Below are 19,885 nucleotides of genomic sequence, written 5' to 3'. Positions count from 1 at the left end.
ACAAGCGTTATTAAAAACACAAAGTCTCGGCAACTGGAGGAGGAGAAGCAGTCCGCGGTGGTTTTCAATCACACACTCCAATGCCACTTGTTTTAACTTCCGAAAATTTAATCCAGGAAAAAAAGGCTTACAAACATGGACCAAAACGGCTCCATAACACGCACAAGAATCCAAAAGAAACGAAAGTTAACTAAAAGAAAGCAAATAAACAGTATGAAGTGGTCAAAATTGGTTTTACGCATGCCTATGTGCGTCTGGCACATGCGTCTTCGGGCTCTCCCACGTTGGTTTGTGGATGAAAGCTATATGTTCAGCTGTAATGTCATGTAAAAACAATCTCTACATGACATTTACTCCCAGGTGTGACCAGTTAGGTCCTTAAGATATCAACAGGCTGTATAAAGCTACAACCGTTGCGGCTGTGTGTTTGTGCCAAATGCGCAAAGCCCATCCGCGCTTCCCAAAATTGAAGTGAGTACTCATAAATCACGTGAATAACATGAATAAACGTTTTTACTGAATTTTGTTGTGTTTTATACGTTCTATGCTGTCATTTCTCTCTTCTCCTATTGGCAAGGCAAGGCAGAGTGCTCGCAACTGTGTCCTGTGCAGTAGCCGTGATATCTGTTATTGCAATTATTACTTTTGCATATGATGACAGCGTGCAAAAGACGCATGGGCTCTGTGGAGAGCTCCGCTCCAGCTGGCTGCTGTGACAGCTCACTGACACTGTATTTCTGCTTAATCAGTTTCAGTCTCGCCAGAGTTACATTAATATCTGTATTTTTATATTTGAAATTCAGGGGATTTTGATAATAGATTATTAAAGTTTGTTTGCGAGGCTGTGGCCTCTGCATGTGCAAAGCTTGTGCGCCAAACTTTAGGGCGTATTTGCGCCGGCATATCATTAGTGCAAAATGTTTTGGGTAAAAAATAGGCTATTAAAAGGAACTGTCGGAATGGCGGTATGTTTTTTGTTTTTTTTAACATACCGCCATTCCGACCATAGGAGGAAAAAAGTGTCGGAATGGTGGGACGTTTGATAAAAAATTAAGTGTTGCCATTCCGACAATTGGAGACCCATGTCGGAATGGCGAGATGTCGGAATGGCAGCATGTAACCATGATGAAGGAGAGACCATTTGAGCAGCACAGCCATTTCGCAGCACAGGGACAGCAGTCCAAGTTACAGGATCTCCCACGTGGTATCACCTGTCACATTGTGTCAAGGCATCAAAAGAAGAAAAAATCACCAAACTCAAGGACAAAAAGACAAAGACTCCGGTGAACGAAGACAGAGGACTGACAAACCAGAAATACAAAAGGATTCTCGATATCAAGATCCAGAAGAAGAGGCTAACAATGCCACGAACACTTACGATGCTGGGAATGATGCCAGCAATGAACAGAGAAGAAGATTTAGTGTCATCAATCTGCATTACGTGCCTCTAATGAGGGGGTGAATATAGAATCCTCAACGATTACAACGTCTCTGGGAACTGTGACAAAAACAAGGTTTAAACCATTTTGATATATATTGTAACCTATTGTCTAAGGAATAGTGCTGAAAATGAGGTAAATCTAATCCACCACTGTCCTTGGTCTTCTGTAGGGTTTTTAAACAAATACGTGGTGGTTTGTTTTTCCACAGAAATTTGGAGATGCATGAATCTAGTGACTTAAACCAAGTAGCAGATGGTTTTATGGGGATCATTGAGAACAAATAGTTAACTTTTGGTAGTATCATCATTTTAATGGATGTAACTCTCCCCATAAGTGATATAGGTAAGGACTTCCAACGAGAGATCGTCCTCTACTGTCTTTAATAATTGCACATAATTTAGCTTTGTTAGCTCTGAGAGCCTGGAGGAAATGTTTATGCCTAAATATCTAATATTTCCTGACTGTAAAGTGATCGCAGGTATATTATGGACCCTACAGTTAATGGGCAGAACTGTGGTCTTAGACCAGTTGATAGAGTAGTCAGAAAGTGCTGAGAATTTATTTATGAGTGTGATCGTGTGACTGAGAGACGTCTGTGAGTTCTGAAGGAAAAGTAATACATCATCAGCATAAAGACTTATTTTATGCTCAATATTTTGGGATTAATTACTCACAAACGGGTAAGAAAAGGTAGTATTGCCAGACCATACATGATCAAAACAGGGAGCGGAGTTGGTTCAGCTGCAAGGTGTGAATGTCTGACTATAGTTTGTAAAAAGCGGGTAAGATAAGGTGCGAATGCCCGACAATGTATGATCAAAAGAGGGAGCGGAGGTTTTCGGCTGCAAGAAGGTCTGAATGTCCACCCAAAATTCCTGAAAAATGGGTAAAAAAAGGGTGCGAATGCCAAACCATACATCATCAAAAGCAGGAGTGGATGTGTTCGGCTACAAGAAGATTTGAATGTCCATCAATAATTGCTTTAAAACATGAAAGAATATTTTCGAATATCAAACCGCACATGATCATAAGCGGGAGAGGAGTTGTTCAGCTGCAAGAAGGTGTGAATGTCCACCCATAATTACTGAAAAATGGGTAAGAAAAGGTGAAAATGCCCAACCATACATCATCAAAAGCAGGAGTGGATGTGTTCGGCTACAGGAAGGTTTGAATGTCCGACCATAGTTTGTAAAAAGCGGGTAAGAAATGGTTCGAATGCCCGAACATAGACCATCAAAAGAGGGAGCGGAGGTGTTCCGCTGTAAGAAGGTGTAAATGTCCGACCATAGTTGGTAAAAAGCGGGTAAGAAAAGGTTAAAATACCCGACTGTACACAATCAATAGCGGGAGCGGAGTTGTTTGGCTACAAGAAGGTGTGAAAGTCCGACCACGGATTGTAAAAAGCGGGTAAGAAAAGGTTCGAATGCCCGAATATATACCATCAAAAGTGGAAGTGGATGTGTTCGGCTGCAAGAAGGTGTGAACGTCCGACCAAAGTTTGTAAAAAGCAGTTAAGAAAAGGTTCGAATATCCAACCAAACATAATCAAAAGCGGGAAAAGAGCTGTTCGACTGCAAGTAGGTGTGAATGTCAGATCATAATTTGCAAAAAGCTGATGAGAAAGGGTGAGAATGCCCGGCTATACACCATCAAATGCGGGAGCGGAAGTGTTTGGCTGTGAGTAGGTGTGAATGTCCGACCATAATTGCTGAAAAATGTGTTAGAAGAGACTAGAATGCCGGACAATACATCATCAAATGCGGGAGCGGAGTTGTTCGGCTGTGAGTAGGTGTGAATCTCCGAGCATAGTTTGTAAAAAGGGGGTAAGAATAGGTTCGAATGCCCGAACATACACTATCAAAACAGGGAGCTTAGGTGGCTCAGCTGCAAGGTGTGAATGTCTGACTATAGTTTGTAAATAAGGTGCGAATGCCCAACAATGTATAATCAAAAGAGGGAGCGGAGGTTTTCGGCTACAAGAAGGTTTGAATGTCCGACCATAGTTTGTAAAAAGCGGGTAAGAAAAGGTTCAAGCGCATGACTATACACCATCAAAAGCGGGAGCAGAGGTGTTCCGCTGTAAGACGGTGTGAATGTCCGACCATATTTGGTAAAAAGCGGGTAAGAAAAGGTTAAAATACCCGACTGTACACAATCAATAGCGGGAGAGGAGGTGTTCAGCTGCAAGGTGTGAATGTCCACCCATAATTACTGAAAAATGGGTAAGAAAAGGTGCGAATGCCCAACCATACATTATGAAAAGCAGGTGTGAATGTCAGATCATAATTTGCAAAAAGCTGATGAGAAAGGGTGAGAATGCCCGACTATACACCATCAAATGCGGGAGCGGAGTTGTTCGGCTGTGAGTAAGTGTGAATCTCCGTCCATAATTGCTGAAAAATGTGTTAGAAAAGGTAAGAATGCCGGTCCATACATCATCAAAAGCGGGAGAGGTGGTGTTCGGCTGCAAGTAGGTGTGAATGTCCAGCCATAATTACTAACAAACGGGTAAGAAAAGGTAGTATTGCCAGACCATACATGATCAAAACAGGGAGCGGAGGTGGTTCAGCTGCAAGAAGGTGTGAATGTCCGACTAAAGTTCAAATATATTAACAAAAGCGGGAGGAGAGGTCTTCGGATGAGAGTGGTTGAGAATTTCCAACCATAATCTATAAAATGCGGTGAAAAAAAAGGTGTGATAGAACACTAAAAGGTGGAGCGGAAGTGTTCGGCTGCAAGAAGGTGTGAATGTCCGACTATATTTGGTGAAAAGCAGGTGAAGCAAGGTCTGAATGCCCAACCTTACATCATCAAAAGCGAGATCAGAGGTGTTTGGCTGCATGAAGGCCATAGTTTGCCAAAAGCGGGTAAGCTGCGAATGACCGACTAAATATCAACAAAAGGTCTTCGGATGCAAGTGGGTGTGAATATCCCACCATACAAGTATGGTGGAGAGGAAGCTGTGAACAGCCGACCATAGTTGGCAAAAAGCGGGTGAGAAAAGGTGCGAATGTCCAACCATACATGATCAAAACAGGGAGCGGAGGTGTTTGGCTGTGACAAGGTGTGAATGTCCACCCAAAATTAATGAAAAGCGGGCAACAAGTAGGTTTGAATGCCCAACCATACATCATCAAAAGCAGGAGTGGATGTGTTCGGCTACAAGGTTTGAATGTCCGAGCATAGTTTGTAAAAAGCGGGTAAGAAAAGGTTCGAATGCCCAAACATACACCATCAAAAGAGGGAGCGGAGGTGTTCCGCTGTAAGAAGGTGTGAATGTCCGACCATAGTTGGTAAAAAACGGGTAAGAAAAGGTTAAAATACCCGACTGTACACAATCAATAGCGGGAGCGGATGTGTTTGGCTACAAGAATGTGTGACAGTCCGACTATGGTTTGTAAAAAACGGGTAAGAAAAGGTGCGAATGCCCGACAATGTATGATCAAAAGAGGGAGCGGAGGTTTTCGGCTACAAGAAGGTTTGAATGTCCGACCATAGTTTGTAAAAAGCGGGTAAGAAAAGGTTAAAATACCTGACTGTACACAATCAATAGCGGGAGCGGAGTTGTTCGGCTACAAGAAGGTGTGAAAGTTCAACCATGGTTTGTAAAAAGCTGCTAAGAAAAGGTTCGAATGCCCGAATATATACCATCAAAAGCGGAAGCGGAGGTGTTCGGCTGCAAGAAGGTGTGAACGTCCGACCAAAGTTTGCAAAAAGCAGTTAAGAAAAGGTTCGAATGCCCAAATATATACCATCAAAAACGGGAGCAGAGCTGTTCGACTGCAAGTAGGTGTGAATGTCCAGCCATAATTACTCACAAACGGGTAAGAAAATGGACTATTGCCAGACCATACATGATCAAAACAGGGAGCTGAGGTGGTTCAGCTGCAAGGTGTGAATGTCTGACTATAGTTTGTAAAAAGTGGGTAAGACAAGGTGCGAATGCCCGACAATGTATGATCAAAAGAGGGAGTGGAGGTCTTCGGCTGCAAGGTCTGAATGTCCAACCATAATTTCTAAAAACCGGGTAAGAAAAGGCTCGAAAGCCCGACTATACACAATCAAAAGTGGGAGCGGGAGGTTTTCAGCTGCAAATCCTTCACTCAAACCAAGTGAAAACTGCTTTGTCCTTCATATTTATCAATGTCTAGATCGACTTCAACAAAGAACAACATTGTACTTTGCAGTAAAGAAAGAGCAAATCAAAAGTTTTAGGAATCCGAGAATAAGCTTATTTTCATGAGCTCTGCACGATTATTGATTTTACTATAAATGAATGCCTTCACTCAAACTATGTTAAAACTGCTTTGTCCTTCATATTTATCAATGTCTAGATTGACCTTCCATACGTTTCATAAAATTTGGGATTTTATGTATAAAATGAATTCCTTCACTCAAACCAAGTTAAAACTGCTTTGTCCTTCATATTTATCAATGTCTAGATCGACTTCAACAAAGAACAACATTGTATTTTGCAGTAGAAGAAAAAGCAACACTGAAGGATCAGGAATCCGAGAATAAGCTTCTTTTCATACGTTTTGAATGATTTGGGATTTTATGTATAAAATGAATTCCTTCACTCAAACCAAGTGAAAACTGCTTTGTCCTTCATATTTATCAATGTCTAGATTTACTTCAACAAAGAACAACATTGTATTTTGCAGTAGTAGAAAGAGCAACACTAAAGGATCAGGAATCCGAGAATAAGCTTATTTTCATACGTTCTGCATGATTTGGGATTTTATGTATAAAATGAATTCCTTTACTCAAACTATGTTAAAACTGCTTTGTCCTTCATATTTATCAATGTGTAGATTGACTTCAACAAAGAACAACATTGTATTTTGCAGTAGAAGAAATAGCAACACTGAAGGATCAGGAATCCGAAAACAAGCTTATTTTCATACGTTCTGCTTGATTTGGGATTTTGCTATAAAATTAATTCCTTCACTCAAACAAAGTGGAAACTGCTTTGTCCTTCATATTTATCAATGTCTATATAAATTTCAACAAAGAACAAGGCTGTATTTTTCATTATAGGAAAGAGCAACACTGGAGGATCAGGAATCCGAGAAAAAGCTTACTTTCATGAGTCCTGCACGATTTCGGATTTTCCTATAAAATGAATTGCTTTGCTCAAACCAAGTTAAAATTGCTTTGTCCTTCATAGTTATCCATGTCTAAAATGTATCAAGCATAAAGTTCCTCATATTACCCTGAATGAGAAAGAAGCATCCCTTTGGTTGAGCAATACGTTCCTTTTGCGGAGTTATGCATGATTTCGGATTTTGCTATAAAATTCATTCCTTCACACCTTTTTTTTTCACCACATTTTATAGATTATGGTTGGAAATTCTCAACCACTCTAATCCGAAGACCTCTCCTCCCGCTTTTGTTAATATATTTGAACTTTAGTCTGACATTCACCCCTTTTTGCAGCTAAACCACCTCCGCTCCCTGTTTTGATCATGTATGGTCAAGCAATACTACATTTTCTTACCCGTTTGTGAGTAATTATGGCTGGATATTCACACCTACTTGCAGCTGAACACAATCTCTCTCGCTTTTAATTATGTTTGGATATTCGAACCTTTTCTTTACTGCTTTTTGCCAACTTTGGTCGGACGTTCACACCTTCTTGCAGACGAACACCTCCGCTCCCTCTTTTGATGGTCTATGTTTGGGCATTCGAACCTTTTCTTACCCGCTTTTTACAAACTATGGTCGGACATTCAAACCTTCTTGTAGCCGAAAACCTCTAATCCCTCTTTTGATTATACATTGTCGGGCATTCGCACCTTATCTTACCCGCTTTGTACAAACTATAGTCAGACATTCACACCTTGGTGCTGAACCACCTCAGCTCCCTGTTTTGATCATGTATGGTCTGGCAATACTACCTTTTCTTACCCGTTTGTGAGTAATTATGGCTGGACATTCACACCTACTTGCAGTCGAACAGCTCTGCTCCCGCTTTTGATTATGTTTGGTTGGATATTCGAACCTTTTCTTAACTGCTTTTTACAAACTTTGGTCGGATGTTCACACCTTCTTGCAGCCGAACACTTCCGCTTCCGCTTTTGATGGTATATATTCGGGCTTTCGAACCTTTTCTTACCAGCTTTTTACAAACCATGGTTGGACTTTCACACCTTCTTGTAGCCGAACAACTCCGCTCCCCCTATTGATTGTGTACAGTCGGGTATTTTAACCTTTTCTTACCCGCTTTTTACCAACTATGGTCGGACATTCACACCGTCTTACAGCGGAACACCTCCGCTCCCGCTTTTGATGGTGTATAGTCAGGCATTTGAACCTTTTCTTACCCGCTTTTTACAAACTATGGTCGGACATTCAAACCTTCTTGTAGCCGAACACATCCACTCCTTCTTTTGATGATGTATGCTTGGGCATTCAAACCTAATTTTTTGCCCGCTTTTCATTAATTTTGGGTGGACATTCACACCTTGTCACAGCCAAACACCTCCGCTCCCTGTTTTGATCATGTATGGTTGGACATTCGCACCTTTTCTTACCCGCTTTTTGCAAACTATGGTTGGCTGTTCACAGCTTCCTCTCCACCATACTTGTATGGTGGGATGTTCACACCCAGTTGCATCCGAAGACCTCCGCCCCCACTTTTGTTGATATTTAGTTGGTCATTCGCAGCTTACCCGCTTTTGGCAAACTATGACCTTCTTGCAGCCAACCACCTCTGATCTCGCTTTTGATGATGTAAGGTTGGGCATTCAGACCTTGCTTCACCTGCTTTTCACCAAATATAGTCGGACATTCACACCTTCTTGCAGCCGAACACTTCCGCTCCACCTTTTAGTGTTCTATCACACCTTTTATTCACCGAATTTTATAGATTATGGTTGGAAATTCTCAACCACTCTCATCCGAAGACCTCTCCTCCCGCTTTTGTTAATATATTTGAACTTTAGTCGGACATTCACACCTTCTTGCAGCTGAACCACCTCCGCTCCCTGTTTTGATCATGTATGGTCTGGCAATACTACCTTTTCTTACCCGTTTGTTAGTAATTATGGCTGGACATTCACACTTACTTGCAGCCGAACACCACCTCTCTCGCTTTTGATGATGTATGGACCGGCATTTTTACCTTTTCTAACACATTTTTCAGAAATTACAGTCGGAAATTCACACCTACTCACAGCCGAACAACTCCGCTCCCGCATTTGATGGTGTGCAGTCGGACATTCTCACCCTTTCTCATCAGCTTTTTGCAAATTATGATCTGACATTCACACCTACTTGCAGTCGAAAAGCTATGCTCCCGCTTTTGATTATGTTTGGTTGGATATTCAAACCTTTTCTTAACTGCTTTTTACAAACTTTGGTTGGACGTTCACACCTTCTTGTAGCCGAACACATCCACTCCTGCTTTTGATGATGTATGGTTGGGCATTCGCACCTTTTTTTTACCCATTTGTCAGGAATAATGGGTGGACATTCACACCTTCTTGCAGCTGAACACCTCCTCTCCCACTTATGATCATGTGTGGTTTGATTTTCGAAAATTTTCTTTCATGTTTTCTAGCAATTATTGATGGACATTTAGACCTTCTTGCAGCTGAACACCTCCGCTCCTGCTTTTGATCATACCTTGTCAGGCATTCGCACCATGTCTTACCCGCTTTTTACAAACTTTAGTCGAACATTTACACCTTTTTGCAGCCGAACACCACCTCTCTCGCTTTTGATGATGTATGGTCCGGCATTCTTACCTTTTCTAACACATTTTTCAGCAATTATGGTCGGACATTCACACCTACTCAGAGCCGAACACCTCCGCTCCCGCATTTGATGGTGTATAGTCGGGCATTCTCACCCTTTCTCATCAGCTTTTTGCAAATTATGATCTGACATTCACACCTGCTTTTGATAATGTATGGTTGGGCATTCGCACCTTTTTTTACCCATTTTTCAGGAATTATGGGTGGACATTCACAACTTCTTGCAGCTGAACACCTCCTCTCCTTCTTATGATCATGTGCGGATGATATTCGAAAATTTTCTTTCATGTTTTAAAGCAATTATTGATGGACATTCAGACCTTCTTGCAGCTGAACCACTCTGCTCCCGCTTTTGATGGTGTATAGTCGGGCTTTCGAGCCTTTCCTTCCCGGTTTTTACAAATTATGGTTGGACATTCAGACCTTCTTGCAGCCGAACACCTCCGCTCCCTCTTTTGATCATACATTGTCTGGCATTCGAACCTTTTCTTACCAGCTTTTTACAAACCATGTTTGGACTTTCACACCTTCTTGTAGCCGAACAACTCCGCTCCCGCTATTGATTGTGTACAGTCGGGTATTTTAACCTTTTCTTACCTGCTTTTTACCAACTATGGTCGGACATTCACACCGTCTTACAGCGGAACACCTCCGCTCCGCGCTTTTGATGGTGTATAGTCAGGCATTTGAACCTTTTCTTACCCGCTTTTTACAAACTATGGTCGGACATTCAAACCTTCTTGTAGCCGAAAACCTCTGCTCTCTCTTTTGATTATACAATGTTGGGCATTCGCACCTTATCTTACCCGCTTTTTACAAACTATAGTCAGACATTCACACCTTGCAGCTGAACAACCTCAGCTCCCTGTTTTGATCATGTATGGTCTGGCAATACTACCTTTTCTTACCCGTTTGTGAGTAATTATGGCTGGACATTCACACCTACTTGCAGTCGAAAAGCTCTGCTCCCGCTTTTGATTATGTTTGGTTGGATATTCGAAACTTTTCTTAACTGCTTTTTACAAACTTTGGTCGGACGTTCACACCTTCTTGCAGCCGAACACCTCCGCTTCCGCTTTTGATGGTATATATTCGGGCATTCGAACCTTTTCTTACCCGCTTTTTACAAACCGTGGTCGGATTTTCACACCTTCTTGTAGCCGAACAACTCCGCTCCCGCTATTGATTGTGTACAGTCGGGTATTTTAACCTTTTCTTACCCTTTTTTTACCAACTATGGTCGGACATTTACACCTTCTTACAGCGGAACACCTCCGCTCCCTCTTTTGATGGTCTATGTTTGGGCATTCGAACCTTTTCTTACCCGCTTTTTACAAACTATGGTCGGACATTCAAACCTTCTTCTAGCCGAACACATCCACTCCTGCTTTTGATGATGTATGGTTTGGCATTCGCACCCTTTTTTTACCCATTTTTCAGGAATTATGGGTGGACATTCAGACCTTCTTGCAGCCGAAAACCTCCGCTCCCTCTTTTGATCATGCATTGTCGGGCATTCGCACCTTGTCTTACCCGCTTTTTATAAACTTTAGTTGGACATTCACACCTTCTTGCAGCTGAACGACCACCGCTCCCTGTTTTGATCATGTATGGTCTGGCAATACTACCTTCTCTTACCCGTTTGTGAGTAATTAATCCCAAAATATTGAGCATAAAATAAGTCTTTATGCTGATGATGTATTACTTTTCCTTCAGAACTCACAGACATCTCTCACTCACACGATCACACTCATAAATAAATTCTCAACACTTTCTGACTACTCTATCAACTGGTCTAAGACCACAGTTCTGCCCATTAACTGTAGGGTCCATAATATACCTGCGATCACTTTACAGTCAGGAAATATTAGATATTTAGGCATAAACATTTCCTCCAGGCTCTCAGAGCTAACAAAGCTAAATTATGTGCAATTATTAAAGACAGTAGAGGACGATCTCTCTCGTTGGAAGTCCTTACCTATATCACTTATGGGGAGAATTACATCCATTAAAATGATGATACTACCAAAAGTTAACTATTTGTTCTCAATGATCCCCATAAAACCATCTGCTACTTGGTTTAAGTAACTAGATTCATGCATCTCCAAATTTCTGTGGAAAAACAAACCACAACGTATTAGTTTAAAAACCCTACAGAAGACCAAGGACAATGGTGGATTAGATTTACCTCATTTTCAGCACTATTCCTTAGCCAATAGGTTACAATATATATCAAAATGGTTTAAACCTTGTTTTTGTCACAGTTCCCAGAGACGTTGTAATCGTTGAGGATTCTATATTCACCCCCTCATTAGAGGCACGTAATGCAGATTGATGACACTGAATCTTCTTCTCTGTTCATTGCTGGCATCATTCCCAGCATCGTAAGTGTTCGTGGCATTGTTAGCCTCTTCTTCTGGATCTTGATATCGAGAATCCTTTTGTATTTCTGGTTTGTCAGTGCTCTCTCTTCGTTCACCGGCGTCTTCGTCTTTTTGTCCTTGAGTTTGGTGATTTTTTCTTCTTTTGATGCCTTGACACAATGTGACAGGTGATACCACGTGGGAGATCCTGTAACTTGGACTGCTGTCCCTGTGCTGCGAAATGGCTGTGCTGCTCAAATGGTCTCTCCTTCATCATGGTTACATGCTGCCATTCCGACATCTCGCCATTCCGACATGGGTCTCCAATTGTCGGAATGGCGACACTTAATTTTTTATCAAACGTCCCACCATTCCGACACTTTTTTCCTCCTATGGGCGCAAATACACCCTAAAGTTTGGCGCACAAGCTCTGCACATGCAGAGGCCACAGCCTCGCAAACAAACTTTAATAATCTATTATCAAAATCCCCTGAATTTCAAATATAAAAATACAGATATTAATGTAACTCTGGCGAGACTGAAACTGATTAAGCAGAAATACATTGTCAGTGAGCTGTCACAGCAGCCAGCTGGAGCGGAGCTCTCCACAGAGCCCATGCGTCTTTTGCACGCTGTCATCATATGCAAAAGTAATATTTTACATGACATTACAGCTGAACATATAGCTTTCATCCACAAACCAATGTGGGAGAGCCCGAAGACGCATGTGCCAGACACACATAGGCATGCGTAAAACCAATTTTGACCACTTCATACTGTTTATTTGCTTTCTTTTAGTTGATTTTCGTTTCTTTTGGATTCTTGTGCGTGTTATGGAGCTGTTTTGGTCCATGTTTGTAAGCCTTTTTTTCCTGGATTAAATTTTCGGAAGTTGAAACAAGTGGCATTGGAGTGTGTGATTGAAAACCACCGCGGACTGCTTCTCCTCCTCCAGTTGCCGAGACTTTGTGTTTTTAATAACGCTTGTCTATAAACATGTGTTAAACATATAAATTGCATGAACAGAAAGAAGGGACTCACCTGTTGAGTAACACACATTTCCTTATACAGAAAGCCTTGTCGGAATGGTGGGACATTTGAACGTCGGAATGGTGGGACGTTTGCATGTCGGAATTGTGGTATGTCGGAATGGTGGTATGTCGGAATGGTGGGATGTCGGAATAGCGGGATGTCGGAATGGCGGGATTTCGGAATGGGTGTTGCCACCCCCTTCATCATATACACTTTTATTTATACATCACCTTCCACCATGAAGCATTGTCCCTTTTTGTTTCTCTCTTTGTTCTTAAAATGCTGTTATGCATGTCTAAACCAATCCATTAAATTAGATCATTTTGTCAGTAAAGCCATCTACATTGTGCTTGGTCGCAAAGCTGCTCATCTGTGGTAAACAGCTCTTCAGAAAGGCATTCTTCAATTGATTTCACTAATTCTATGTAATAATTTTGTGATTTCCTACAAAACTACACTTCTTCTCCCATCTGTCTGAGTATTTAATATTGTCTGGGTCCCATTAAAACATGTATTTTTCCCATCTGAAGAGCTGTTTACCACAGATGAGCAGCTTTGCGACCAAGCACATTGTAGATCGCTTTACTGCCAAAATGATCTAATTTAATGGATTGGTTTAGACATGCATAACAGCATTTTAAGAACAAAGAGAGAAACAAAAAGGGACAACGCTTCATGGTGGAAGGTGATGTATAAATAAAAGTGTATATGATGAAGGGGGTGGCAACACCCATTCCGAAATCCCGCCATTCCGACATCCCGCTATTCCGACATCCCACCATTCCGACATCCCACCATTCCGACATACCACCATTCCGACATGCAAACGTCCCACCATTCCGACGTTCAAATGTCCCACCATTCCGACAAGGCTTTCTGTATAAGGAAATGTGTGTTACTCAACAGGTGAGTCCCTTCTTTCTGTTCATGCAATTTATATGTTTAACACATGTTTATAGACAAGCGTTATTAAAAACACAAAGTCTCGGCAACTGGAGGAGGAGAAGCAGTCCCCGGTGGTTTTCAATCACACACTCCAATGCCACTTGTTTCAACTTCCGAAAATTTAATCCAGGAAAAAAAGGCTTACAAACATGGACCAAAACGGCTCCATAACACGCACACGAATCCAAAAGAAACGAAAATTAACTAAAAGAAAGCAAATAAACAGTATGAAGTGGTCAAAATTGGTTTTACGCATGCCTATGTGCGTCTGGCACATGCGTCTTCGGGCTCTCCCACATTGGTTTGTGGATGAAAGCTATATGTTCAGCTGTAATGTCATGTAAAAACAATCTCTACATGACATTTACTCCCAGGTGTGACCAGTTACGTCCTTAAGATATCAACAGGCTGTATAAAGCCTTGCGCAACGGCTGTGTGTTTGTGCCAAATGCGCAAAGCCCATCCGCGCTTCCCAAAATTGGAGCGAGTACTCATAAATCACGTGAATAACGTGAATAACATGAATAAACGGTTTTACTGAATTTTGTTGTGTTTTATACGTTCTCTGCTGTCATTTCTCTCTTCTCCTATTGGCAAGGCAAGGCAGAGTGCTCGCAACTGTGTCCTGTGCCGTAGCCGTGATATCTGTTATTGCAATTATTACTTTTGCATATGATGACAGCGTGCAAAAGACGCATGGGCTCTGTGGAGAGCTCCGCTCCAGCTGGCTGCTGTGACAGCTCACTGACACTTGTATTTCTGCTTAATCAGTTTCAGTCTCGCCAGAGTTACATTAATATCTGTATTTTTATATTTGAAATTCAGGGGATTTTGATAATAGATTATTAAAGTTTGTTTGCGAGGCTGTGGCCTCTGCATGTGCAAAGCTTGTGCGCCAAACTTTAGGGCGTATTTGCGCCGGCATATCATTAGTGCAAAATGTATTGGGTAAAAAATAGGCTATTAAAAGGAACTGTCGGAATGGCGGTATGTTAAAGAAAACAAAAAACATACCGCCATTCCGACCATAGGAGGAAAAAAGTGTCGGAATGGTGGGACGTTTGATAAAAAATTAAGTGTCGCCATTCCGACAATTGGAGACCCATGTCGGAATGGCGAGATGTCGGAATGGCAGCATGTAACCATGATGAAGGAGAGACCATTTGAGCAGCACAGCCATTTCGCAGCACAGGGACAGCAGTCCAAGTTACAGGATCTCCCACGTGGTATCACCTGTCACATTGTGTCAAGGCATCAAAAGAAGAAAAAATCACCAAACTCAAGGACAAAAAGACGAAGACGCCGGTGAAAGAAGAGAGAGTACTGACAAACCAGAAATACAAAAGGATTCTCGATATCAAGATCCAGAAGAAGAGGCTAACAATGCCACGAACACTTACGATGCTGGGAATGATGCCAGCAATGAACAGAGAAGAAGATTCAGTGTCATCAATCTGCAACACGTGCCTCTAATGAGGGGGTGAATATAGAATCTTCAACGATTACAACGTCTCTGGGAACTGTGACAAAAACAAGGTTTAAACCATTTTGATATATATTGTAACCTATTGTCTAAGGAATAGTGCTGAAAATGAGGTAAATCTAATCCACCACTGTCCTTGGTCTTCTGTAGGGTTTTTAAACAAATACGTGGTGGTTTGTTTTTCCACAGAAATTTGGAGATGCATGAATCTAGTGACTTAAACCAAGTAGCAGATGGTTTTATGGGGATCATTGAGAACAAATAGTTAACTTTTGGTAGTATCATCATTTTAATGGATGTAACTCTCCCCATAAGTGATATAGGTAAGGACTTCCAACGAGAGATCGTCCTCTACTGTCTTTAATAATTGCACATAATTTAGCTTTGTTAGCTCTGAGAGCCTGGAGGAAATGTTTATGCCTAAATATCTAATATTTCCTGACTGTAAAGTGATCGCAGGTATATTATGGACCCTACAGTTAATGGGCAGAACTGTGGTCTTAGACCAGTTGATAGAGTAGTCAGAAAGTGCTGAGAATTTATTTATGAGTGTGATCGTGTGACTGAGAGACGTCTGTGAGTTCTGAAGGAAAAGTAATACATCATCAGCATAAAGACTTATTTTATGCTCAATATTTTGGGATTAATTACTCACAAACGGGTAAGAAAAGGTAGTATTGCCAGACCATACATGATCAAAACAGGGAGCGGAGTTGGTTCAGCTGCAAGGTGTGAATGTCTGACTATAGTTTGTAAAAAGCGGGTAAGATAAGGTGCGAATGCCCGACAATGTATGATCAAAAGAGGGAGCGGAGGTTTTCGGCTGCAAGAAGGTCTGAATGTCCACCCAAAATTCCTGAAAAATGGGTAAAAAAAGGGTGCGAATGCCAAACCATACATCATCAAAAGCAGGAGTGGATGTGTTCGGCTACAAGAAGATTTGAATGTCCATCAATAATTGCTTTAAAACATGAAAGAATATTTTCGAATATCAAACCGCACATGATCATAAGCGGGAGAGGAGTTGTTCAGCTGCAAGAAGGTGTGAATGTCCACCCATAATTACTGAAAAATGGGTAAGAAAAGGTGAAAATGCCCAACCATACATCATCAAAAGCAGGAGTGGATGTGTTCGGCTACAGGAAGGTTTGAATGTCCGACCATAGTTTGTAAAAAGCGGGTAAGAAATGGTTCGAATGCCCGAACATAGACCATCAAAAGAGGGAGCGGAGGTGTTCCGCTGTAAGAAGGTGTAAATGTCCGACCATAGTTGGTAAAAAGCGGGTAAGAAAAGGTTAAAATACCCGACTGTACACAATCAATAGCGGGAGCGGAGTTGTTTGGCTACAAGAAGGTGTGAAAGTCCGACCACGGATTGTAAAAAGCGGGTAAGAAAAGGTTCGAATGCCCGAATATATACCATCAAAAGTGGAAGTGGATGTGTTCGGCTGCAAGAAGGTGTGAACGTCCGACCAAAGTTTGTAAAAAGCAGTTAAGAAAAGGTTCGAATATCCAACCAAACATAATCAAAAGCGGGAAAAGAGCTGTTCGACTGCAAGTAGGTGTGAATGTCAGATCATAATTTGCAAAAAGCTGATGAGAAAGGGTGAGAATGCCCGGCTATACACCATCAAATGCGGGAGCGGAAGTGTTTGGCTGTGAGTAGGTGTGAATGTCCGACCATAATTGCTGAAAAATGTGTTAGAAGAGACTAGAATGCCGGACAATACATCATCAAATGCGGGAGCGGAGTTGTTCGGCTGTGAGTAGGTGTGAATCTCCGAGCATAGTTTGTAAAAAGGGGGTAAGAATAGGTTCGAATGCCCGAACATACACTATCAAAACAGGGAGCTTAGGTGGCTCAGCTGCAAGGTGTGAATGTCTGACTATAGTTTGTAAATAAGGTGCGAATGCCCAACAATGTATAATCAAAAGAGGGAACGGAGGTTTTCGGCTACAAGAAGGTTTGAATGTCCGACCATAGTTTGTAAAAAGCGGGTAAGAAAAGGTTCAAGCGCATGACTATACACCATCAAAAGCGGGAGCAGAGGTGTTCCGCTGTAAGACGGTGTGAATGTCCGACCATATTTGGTAAAAAGCGGGTAAGAAAAGGTTAAAATACCCGACTGTACACAATCAATAGCGGGAGAGGAGGTGTTCAGCTGCAAGGTGTGAATGTCCACCCATAATTACTGAAAAATGGGTAAGAAAAGGTGCGAATGCCCAACCATACATTATGAAAAGCAGGTGTGAATGTCAGATCATAATTTGCAAAAAGCTGATGAGAAAGGGTGAGAATGCCCGACTATACACCATCAAATGCGGGAGCGGAGTTGTTCGGCTGTGAGTAAGTGTGAATCTCCGTCCATAATTGCTGAAAAATGTGTTAGAAAAGGTAAGAATGCCGGTCCATACATCATCAAAAGCGGGAGAGGTGGTGTTCGGCTGCAAGTAGGTGTGAATGTCCAGCCATAATTACTAACAAACGGGTAAGAAAAGGTAGTATTGCCAGACCATACATGATCAAAACAGGGAGCGGAGGTGGTTCAGCTGCAAGAAGGTGTGAATGTCCGACTAAAGTTCAAATATATTAACAAAAGCGGGAGGAGAGGTCTTCGGATGAGAGTGGTTGAGAATTTCCAACCATAATCTATAAAATGCGGTGAAAAAAAAGGTGTGATAGAACACTAAAAGGTGGAGCGGAAGTGTTCGGCTGCAAGAAGGTGTGAATGTCCGACTATATTTGGTGAAAAGCAGGTGAAGCAAGGTCTGAATGCCCAACCTTACATCATCAAAAGCGAGATCAGAGGTGTTTGGCTGCATGAAGGCCATAGTTTGCCAAAAGCGGGTAAGCTGCGAATGACCGACTAAATATCAACAAAAGGTCTTCGGATGCAAGTGGGTGTGAATATCCCACCATACAAGTATGGTGGAGAGGAAGCTGTGAACAGCCGACCATAGTTGGCAAAAAGCGGGTGAGAAAAGGTGCGAATGTCCAACCATACATGATCAAAACAGGGAGCGGAGGTGTTTGGCTGTGACAAGGTGTGAATGTCCACCCAAAATTAATGAAAAGCGGGCAACAAGTAGGTTTGAATGCCCAACCATACATCATCAAAAGCAGGAGTGGATGTGTTCGGCTACAAGGTTTGAATGTCTGAGCATAGTTTGTAAAAAGCGGGTAAGAAAAGGTTCGAATGCCCAAACATACACCATCAAAAGAGGGAGCGGAGGTGTTCCGCTGTAAGAAGGTGTGAATGTCCGACCATAGTTGGTAAAAAACGGGTAAGAAAAGGTTAAAATACCCGACTGTACACAATCAATAGCGGGAGCGGATGTGTTTGGCTACAAGAATGTGTGACAGTCCGACTATGGTTTGTAAAAAACGGGTAAGAAAAGGTGCGAATGCCCGACAATGTATGATCAAAAGAGGGAGCGGAGGTTTTCGGCTACAAGAAGGTTTGAATGTCCGACCATAGTTTGTAAAAAGCGGGTAAGAAAAGGTTAAAATACCTGACTGTACACAATCAATAGCGGGAGCGGAGTTGTTCGGCTACAAGAAGGTGTGAAAGTTCAACCATGGTTTGTAAAAAGCTGCTAAGAAAAGGTTCGAATGCCCGAATATATACCATCAAAAGCGGAAGCGGAGGTGTTCGGCTGCAAGAAGGTGTGAACGTCCGACCAAAGTTTGCAAAAAGCAGTTAAGAAAAGGTTCGAATGCCCAAATATATACCATCAAAAACGGGAGCAGAGCTGTTCGACTGCAAGTAGGTGTGAATGTCCAGCCATAATTACTCACAAACGGGTAAGAAAATGGACTATTGCCAGACCATACATGATCAAAACAGGGAGCTGAGGTGGTTCAGCTGCAAGGTGTGAATGTCTGACTATAGTTTGTAAAAAGTGGGTAAGACAAGGTGCGAATGCCCGACAATGTATGATCAAAAGAGGGAGTGGAGGTCTTCGGCTGCAAGGTCTGAATGTCCAACCATAATTTCTAAAAACCGGGTAAGAAAAGGCTCGAAAGCCCGACTATACACAATCAAAAGTGGGAGCGGGAGGTTTTCAGCTGCAAATCCTTCACTCAAACCAAGTGAAAACTGCTTTGTCCTTCATATTTATCAATGTCTAGATCGACTTCAACAAAGAACAACATTGTACTTTGCAGTAAAGAAAGAGCAAATCAAAAGTTTTAGGAATCCGAGAATAAGCTTATTTTCATGAGCTCTGCACGATTATTGATTTTACTATAAATGAATGCCTTCACTCAAACTATGTTAAAACTGCTTTGTCCTTCATATTTATCAATGTCTAGATTGACCTTCCATACGTTTCATAAAATTTGGGATTTTATGTATAAAATGAATTCCTTCACTCAAACCAAGTTAAAACTGCTTTGTCCTTCATATTTATCAATGTCTAGATCGACTTCAACAAAGAACAACATTGTATTTTGCAGTAGAAGAAAAAGCAACACTGAAGGATCAGGAATCCGAGAATAAGCTTCTTTTCATACGTTTTGAATGATTTGGGATTTTATGTATAAAATGAATTCCTTCACTCAAACCAAGTGAAAACTGCTTTGTCCTTCATATTTATCAATGTCTAGATTTACTTCAACAAAGAACAACATTGTATTTTGCAGTAGTAGAAAGAGCAACACTAAAGGATCAGGAATCCGAGAATAAGCTTATTTTCATACGTTCTGCATGATTTGGGATTTTATGTATAAAATGAATTCCTTTACTCAAACTATGTTAAAACTGCTTTGTCCTTCATATTTATCAATGTGTAGATTGACTTCAACAAAGAACAACATTGTATTTTGCAGTAGAAGAAATAGCAACACTGAAGGATCAG

The sequence above is a fragment of the Leuresthes tenuis genome, unplaced genomic scaffold (genome assembly GCF_036924035.1).
Source record: "Leuresthes tenuis unplaced genomic scaffold, fLeuTen1.0.hap1 SCAF_2, whole genome shotgun sequence".
Classification (NCBI taxonomy): domain Eukaryota; kingdom Metazoa; phylum Chordata; class Actinopteri; order Atheriniformes; family Atherinopsidae; genus Leuresthes; species Leuresthes tenuis.
This window is presented reverse-complemented; position numbering follows the sequence as displayed.